The following is a 7727-nucleotide window of genomic DNA, read 5'->3' as shown; positions in this document are numbered from 1 at the left end:
GGGGCGAGCACCCGGGCCCCCTCCGCCCTGGTTGCGGGAGGACTCGTCTCGCGGCCGCTGCCGGGGCGCCGGGGCCGGGGCCGGGGGGCGGGGCACGTGCGGGCAGGGAAGGCTCTGGCCCCTTCCCCCGTGTCCTCGGCCCCCCCCCCCGCCCCGGCTCGGAGAGCAAAGGAGGAGAGATGCGCGGGTGCTGGGCCTTGGCGGCTCCCCAGGCCTCCCCCAGGCCGCGCCCCGGGCAGCGCGGGAGGGGCGGGCACCAGGCGCCGGGGGAGCCGGGGCCGAGCTGGGGGGAGCCGGGGCCGAGCTGGGCGCCGCGGGGGGGTGCGGCCGGGCAGGCGGGGGGTGGCTCCCGGGAGCGCTCGGGCCGCTGCGGGGGCGCTCCCCAGGCCCCGGCCTACAGCAACGGCTCCCCCCCCCCGCCGGGCCCGCCTGCCCCCCCACCTGCCCCCCCTAGCCGGGCCCACCCTCCCGCCGCCCCGGGGCGCCCCAGGCCGCCGGCGACAGACTCCGCGGAGGAGGCCTGCTCCGGGCCTCGAGCCGCCACGACGCCCAGAAACTCCCGCCAACCTGTGGAGACATTTTTGTTTTGACGTCTTATGTATGTGTTTGAGAGAGAGCGAGAGAGCGAGCGGGGGAGCGGGAGGAGCAGGGGAGCGGGCGCGGGGCTCCGGCCCCCCAGCCCCTGGGGTCAGGCCCGGCCGCGGCAGGTGCCCGCCGGCTCACCCGGGCCCTAACGGAGGGGTCCTGGGAGGGGCCCACGGACCCGGAGACGGCCTCGAGAGGTGCGACCACCCGCTGGGTGCCGCCAGCGATCCGGCCCTGGGAGCCCGGGGGGTGCCCTTGAGCCCCGGGGGGCGGCCCGTGAGCCCGGGAGGCGGCTTGTGAGCCCCAGGGGATGCCCTTGAGCCCGGGGGCGGCCCGTGAGCCCCGCGCCGCGGCTCCTCGCCTTCCCCGGGGACAGTCCTCTCTTGCAGAAGGGCCTGGGTGCCGCACCTCCACGGCCGCCTCCACACCTCAGGGGCAAAAACTATTTAAAAACACTGTATGTAGTAAATCCTTGATTTTAGGAATTATGACATTTAACGACAATGAAGTGACTTTGCAAGGCCGCGAGGCTGTCCACGGGCGGCGCTGGCACGAGGCGGCCCTGCCCTCCGCGGGGCTGATTCCGCCGGGCCCCGTGCGCACCCTCCCCCCCCCCCCCCCCCCCCCCCCCCCCCCCCCGTGCTCAGGGCCCCGGGACTCAGCTCCACAACAGCAAAGTCTGTTTCCCTCCTGACTCGCACCACTTAGCGCCCTAAAATAATTACAGGATGAAGAAAAATCCCATTATGGCTTGCATCCGGACTTCATCTTCTTGTTTTTGTTTTTTTTACAAGTTCTGAAACTGTTAATTAAATTCTTAATCAGAGAGGATGCTGAAGTCAACAGGTAAAGATGGTGTTTGCTTGTTTTGTTTTGTTTTTAGACTAACTTCTTTTGGTCTACAAATGAATAGATAAAGCCAGAAGTGGAATTGATTTTTCTGGCCTGGTCTCAATAGTGAGGGCCTATGCTCTCTACGCAGAGCACCAAAGGAAGCTGCCCAGTTCTTTGGATGTGCTGCTTTTCATATGTTTGAAGATGCTTCTGTTGACAAGATTGTTATCTGTTAACAGAAAGAGAACCGTAAAAATCACTCATCTACAGTCCATTAAGGCAGTATGCACCCTTCAAGCCCTGAGTCAAGCCCTGCTCCTGGAATGTGAAATGACGATTTTGTGAAAATACTTTGCTGTGTTCTTTTCTCTCTTTAGCGCGCAAGACAACTAACTACAAAGAATGCTGAATGTTGCATAAAGCAAATTCAAGAAATATAAAAGGTGAATTTCAGTTTGTTATTTTCTAATACTGAGTTTTCCTAAGAAATTTTAAAATTTTATTTTTTAACTTTTTAATAAAGATTTTATTTATTCATGAGAGACACAGAGAGAGAGAGAGAGGCAGAGACACGGGCAGAGACACAGCAGAGGGAGAAGCAGGCGTCATGCAGGGAGTGCGACGTGGGACTCGATCCCGGATCCTGGGGTCACCCATGAGCCAAAGGCAGACGCCCAGCCACTGAGCCAACCAGGACTCCCTCCTAAGAAGTTGGACAACTAGGCTTTCTATCCATATTTTCATCTTCTCCTTTCATTTTTTTCAGTTTTTCTAAATGCTATTTGTTTATTAGATTGGCTTTATTTTTGTGTATTCTAGGGTGGTTTATAAGAGTTTACAACTTATTGCCAAAATCTGAAATATCCTACCTCTTCTAGGAAGCCGTTTATGACTGCATGCTCAGTGGTGTCCTCTCCTTATTGTTTCCACAAGAAAAGAGAATGAAAAAGGACAACATCATAAAGTAAATCTGTGATCAACTGTATGAAAAGAGCCCATTGAGACGAGGACTTCCGCCTTATAAGAATAATGCATAATAGTTTTTCTAATGTCAGAGTTCGGCCTCTCTATATGATTAGACAGTAAGTATTAATAAAATATTGGGAGCTCTGCTACATATAGTAGTTTTACAGAAGAAATGTAAGACTTTCTTTAGATTCACTAACGACTTAATCACCACGGTCTCAGATCACAAGCAGGCTTGGGGACCATCTCACCCAGTTTCTTCCCTGTGCATCCCTCCAGAAAATAGCCAATAAATTAGCAGCCACATGAGTCAGGGACAACTCTGATTGCTAGAGAGCATATTTACTGTATGGGCAATGGTCACCTCATCCTCTAGTTTAATGTATTCTCTAAAAAGCCTCTCAAAATCGTTTTAATCTCTTCTTCCATGTGGTAGCACTTTGATATAAAAGACAACTCTGATGCCTCGTGTCCTTGTGTGCAGCCACCCGATTTTAGCTAGTGTATACTACTATAGCTTTCTTTTAGAATTAAGTATTTTGCTCCTGTGGCTTTAATTTCTGGATTTCATTAAGGGCCTTGCCTAAAGGAAGAGCATTTGGGAGAAGAGATAGAAATTTTTATTTCCTTGACTGCTTTAAAAAATAAGATTCTTGATGAACATCAAAGTACAGGAAGACGTTTAGCATCTTCAAATCCTGTAGAATCCAGAGTGAAATCTCTGGGGAAATTACAGGGGAAAAGATGGAAAGGGATGAGCTTTAAAAATAACAGAATCTGATAATTAGATTTAATTGGGTCACCTCCTTACTATCATCATAATCTCATCTCTCATTTAGTGTTATTACACAGAGCAGGTGAAATGATGAGAACACTCTGGCAGAAAGTCAGTAAAAAAGTGAGAAATTTTCAAAAAAGAAAAACGTGACTATAGCTATTTTGAAAACTAGTTTATATTTTTGCCTGTGTACATCCTAGTTTCCATTATGTAAAAACTACACTTATATAGATTCTAGATCATTGTGAATGGGATTTTGCAGTTCTAAGCAGAAAATAAAACTAAAACTATGATTTACATTTTTAAATCGGAATGTTTTAATTATTTTAAATAAGAATCAGGTCTAAATTCTACAGAAATTAAGTTTATTCTAGCATATAGGAAATGTAAAAGCCAGATACACTTTCAGCCATGTTCTAATAATATCCCTTTAAAAATTGACGATTCAGAATTAATTCTGGGAAGCTGAATATATGTGGTTCCAGTTATAGAGAAACGTATGGTGAAGTTAGAAACATCATCTGCAGATGACTTTATGCACAAAGAAACAATATGGTAGTTTGCCAAAGTGTGTACTATACATACTGCTCCAGATTTTTATTTTTTATTCCATATTACCTTTTAGCTGTGTTACTTTTAGCCAGTTTTTGTGATTTTATTGCTATTTAGCACTTCAACTAAATCAATTCTTAAAACTCATCAAGGTGTGCAACAAAAGGGAAAGATTTACTATGTTATTCTAGAGGTACTATGATTGTATATAAGTTTTCCAAATCTCACCAGAACAGCAAAAAGAGAATGCTCAAATGAAACATTTTAAATTATTGTTATTATTACTATTATTCTAGCTTTCTACTCCACATATGCCAAATTATTCCATTAAAAATAGTAGAATTTGTGCAAAATAAAGTAAAAAGCTTATTAAGCTGGAGATTGAAATTTTCTAATACAGTCTGTCCCATAGTTGTGTATAACATCTCCTATTTTTATTTTGCTAGCTTTCTTCATTTATTCTGGAAGCAACATCCAGATTTATTTTAGGAATCTGACTTCCTCATTCATGTGGCTTTAATAGAATTTCCAATTACTGAACTCTGGTCTGAATTTTAAAAGTGTGGATTTGGGATCCCTGGGTGGCACAGCGGTTTAGCGCCTGTCTTTGGCCCAGGGCGTGATCCTGGAGACCCGGGATCGAGTCCCACGTCGGGCTCCCGGCGCATGGAGGCTGCTTCTCCCTCTGCCTATGTCTCTGCCTCTCTCTCTCTCTCTCTCTCTCTGTGACTATCATAAATAAATTAAAAAAATAAAAGTATGGATTCAACTCAGGCTTGGCCAATAAAGTACCTTATCCTTCAAGCACATTATTGGCAGAGATTAATAAAATCTTGAGCTTTTTCACAAAAAGAACACTGGGAAGGAGAAAATATTTCTTTTCTCCAGGACGGCTGCCTGGGCTGATATAAGCCCGGATCTGTCAGAGGCCATGTACTCCCAGGGTAGGAAGTAAGTCCACCTGCAGAAGCAGGAAGAAGGAGGCCAACTTACAGGGAGAAGTTTAGGAGAAAGAATGAGAACCCGAGGACTCCACCCAAGAATGGGATTCCTTGATAAAAGCACCAATTGGTTTCTCTATTTTGAAACTACAAAATTTCCACAAATATAAGGTGCGATGAGGTAATAGCCTGCAAAAGAAGAGCAATGCAGAGTAACTTGTTCTACAGGAAAATGTAGATAGTAAGGCTACAGTGAATAAAACAGTGGAGCGTGACGCTTTGTTAAAGAATGGACAGGGCAAACCAATGAGACAGAGAATACTGTGTGGAAAGGGTGTGTGTGTGTGTGTGTGTGTGTGTGTGTGTGTGTGTTTCATGTTCATCAGAGAGAGAGCTTGGGGGAGAGGGGGGACTGGGAGTTGCTACATACCAATAGAGAATCAGTTGAATATTCTTCAAATAGTGCTAAGGTATTTGTCCCCTTGGGGAAAAACTCAGGTTGTATACCCACAACAATATACTGTGTGTGTGTGTGTGTGTGTAGTTACACGATAAATGTGTGTTTACATGCTAAAATTTCATGCTAAAACTTAGAATAAAAACTGAAAATGAATAAAACATATATGTGAATATTTAATGGCTCTGGAGATGGCAAAGAACATATTATTCTGAAAAGTAATGGAAATTTAAAACAAATCAAAGCATTTCCACACACAAATATTGGAATATCCTGTAAATCAGAAAACTCAAATCAAAAATAACAAACATCATTGAGCAAGAGGTAAGACAATTCACTAAGGAAACATGAACATTTACTATCACCACTACTCAAAAAATGACAATAAAATTACCAAAAAAATAAAAATACCTAATATGATGAGAGGATGGCAAGGGGGGTATCTTAATACATTTCTTCCTTTTTGGATGAAAATCTGCTTGTTTCAGTAATACTTCTTAGCCTTTGTGGTCTTTTAATGACTTTGCTAGAAAGCCTCCCAAAGTAGACTTTTCAGTTATTTCTGCATATTTATAATAATAAAGGACAATAACAATCTTTTTTTTTTTTTTTTGAAATTCATGACAGAAACAGAGAGGGGCAAAGACACAGGCAGAGGGAGAAAGAAGCAGGCTCCCTGCGGGGAGCCCGAGGTGGGACTCGATCCCAGGACCCCAGAGTCACGACCTGAGCTGAAGGCCGACGCTCAACCACTGAACCACTCAGATGTTCCACACAAGAGCAATCTTAATTCTGAGATACTAGTTCAATTATAATACATTCACACAAAAGAAGATTTGGCAGCTAATTAATTTTTTAGACATGGATAAATCTGATGTGCACAATAAAGAAAACATAGGGTAAGAAGTAAAACCAGATATTATTACTCTCATTTCATAAAAAGAAAAAAGAACAAGAAGAAAGGAAAAGTGAAAAAGGGAGTCAGAGAAGGAAGGGAGCATGGGAAGATTTTTCAGAAGAAAAAATGAGAAATTACCAATTTTGGATATGGGAGATCATTATAAGAGATTCACTGTAAAGTTAGAACATTTTGGAAAAATTCCTTCAGGAAACTGACAATGATTTTCTTACAACTAGTTTTTTTTCTTTTTTAAATATCAGGGATTAAATAAATAAATAAATAAATATCAGGGATAGAAATACAACTTCTTACTTAAGTATCTGCAGTATACCCAAGTATTCTTAGGCATTACTGGGAAAGTAGGTTTTAAAAGGTTTATAATCATTATTTTAATTTCAACTTCAGATTTACTAACATGAGAATGCCATTAAAATTGAGACTTTAAAGTAGTGAGTAGCAGTGGTTGTGAAGTGCCTAGTTTAAGTTATAGTCTATTTATAAACTAGAAAAAGGATAAAGAAACTTCTCAAACCCAAGCCACTAAAGGTAAGTTTTTAAGGCTTTGAAGAAATAGTGAAGAGAAACAAATGTCTAAACATTTCAGTCACATTTTTCCATACTTTAACATGAATTCATTCAAGATCTGTTAAATTTGCAAAGAGTACGGTTTGGCAAAAAAACATAAGCAAGGGGCTTTCTTGCCTTCCAGTTTCCTTGGACGTGAGCAGAAGCTACAGCAGATTTTGCTGATCTTGCTGCTGATGGCACAGGATATTTTTTCTTCCTATATACGTTTTTTTTTTTTTTTTCTCCCGACCTTTATATCATAAAACAGCTTGAATTAAACCAACATGAGCATCCAAATGAAATTTAAAATCTCAAAACAAGTTATTTGATAAAAGTATTTAGAATCTTTTTTTGCCGGACACAAAATCATGCCTCACAATTTAAGGACAAACTCAACAGATCATACAGTAGGTGGCAGCCTCTAAGATGTCCCTTAATGATCCACACCTCCTGGCATCCACAGCTGTGGGGGATACTCTCCCCTTGAGTGACTTGCTTCCAACCAATAACCTAGGGCAACGTCGCAGGATAAGACTTCTGAGATTAGGTTACTTCCGGAAGGTTGTGACTTCCACCTTGACAGCTGCCTGTTTCTTTTGGGGCTTGCATTCTTTGATGATGCAGCTTGCTGTGCTGGAGAACTGAGGAGAGAACCTAGCCAACAGACAGAAGCGGTGGCCAGTCCAGCATCTGAGAGAAACCGAATGTTCCTGATGTCCACAGAAGAGCCAGGAAGGTGTGACTTCAGATAAGACTGCAAACCTTGAGTCCACATCTTAATTTCAGCTTTCTGAGGAACAATGAGACAAAGGACTCAGCTGGACTGGCCCAGATTACCGACCCACAGGAACTGGGAGATAATGTGAGTTATTTCAGTCTGATGATTTTTTGGGATGATTTGTTAAGCAACAATAAATAATATGCAGAATTTACTTTCGTTATGATGAATTCAAACATACAATATATATGTATACATACAATACACTTATGGTGTTACCCAAGATCACAAGTTTCTAGAAATACTGAATTCAATCACTTCTATATACTTCATACAAAACAGATTCTCTATTTTGTAAAAATAGCTTTTTTAGTTTCATATATTACTGGTGAACTTGAAGAGGTAGAAAAAGGAAATTAAAGTTGAGT

At 43.0% G+C, this 7727-nt stretch overlaps 1 long non-coding RNA gene across 3 annotated transcripts; it reads left to right on the top strand.

The window, feature by feature from the left end:
• The first annotated feature begins 453 nt into the window (after nt 1-453).
• Nucleotides 454-7367, top strand: LOC144292887 (uncharacterized). Of its 3 annotated transcripts, XR_013360272.1 has the most exons (5): nt 454-598; nt 1380-1431; nt 1797-1862; nt 2298-2501; nt 7206-7367. It is a non-coding gene; the product is annotated as an uncharacterized LOC144292887 (long non-coding RNA). The 3 variants fall into 3 exon arrangements; XR_013360271.1 differs by lacking the exon at nt 1380-1431; XR_013360273.1 differs by lacking the exons at nt 1380-1431; nt 7206-7367 and adding an exon at nt 5741-6276.
• The last annotated feature ends 360 nt before the right edge of the window (nt 7368-7727 follow it).

The sequence above is a fragment of the Canis aureus genome, chromosome 21 (genome assembly GCF_053574225.1).
Source record: "Canis aureus isolate CA01 chromosome 21, VMU_Caureus_v.1.0, whole genome shotgun sequence".
NCBI classification, from domain to species: Eukaryota; Metazoa; Chordata; class Mammalia; order Carnivora; family Canidae; genus Canis; species Canis aureus.
This window is presented reverse-complemented; position numbering and strand designations above follow the sequence as displayed.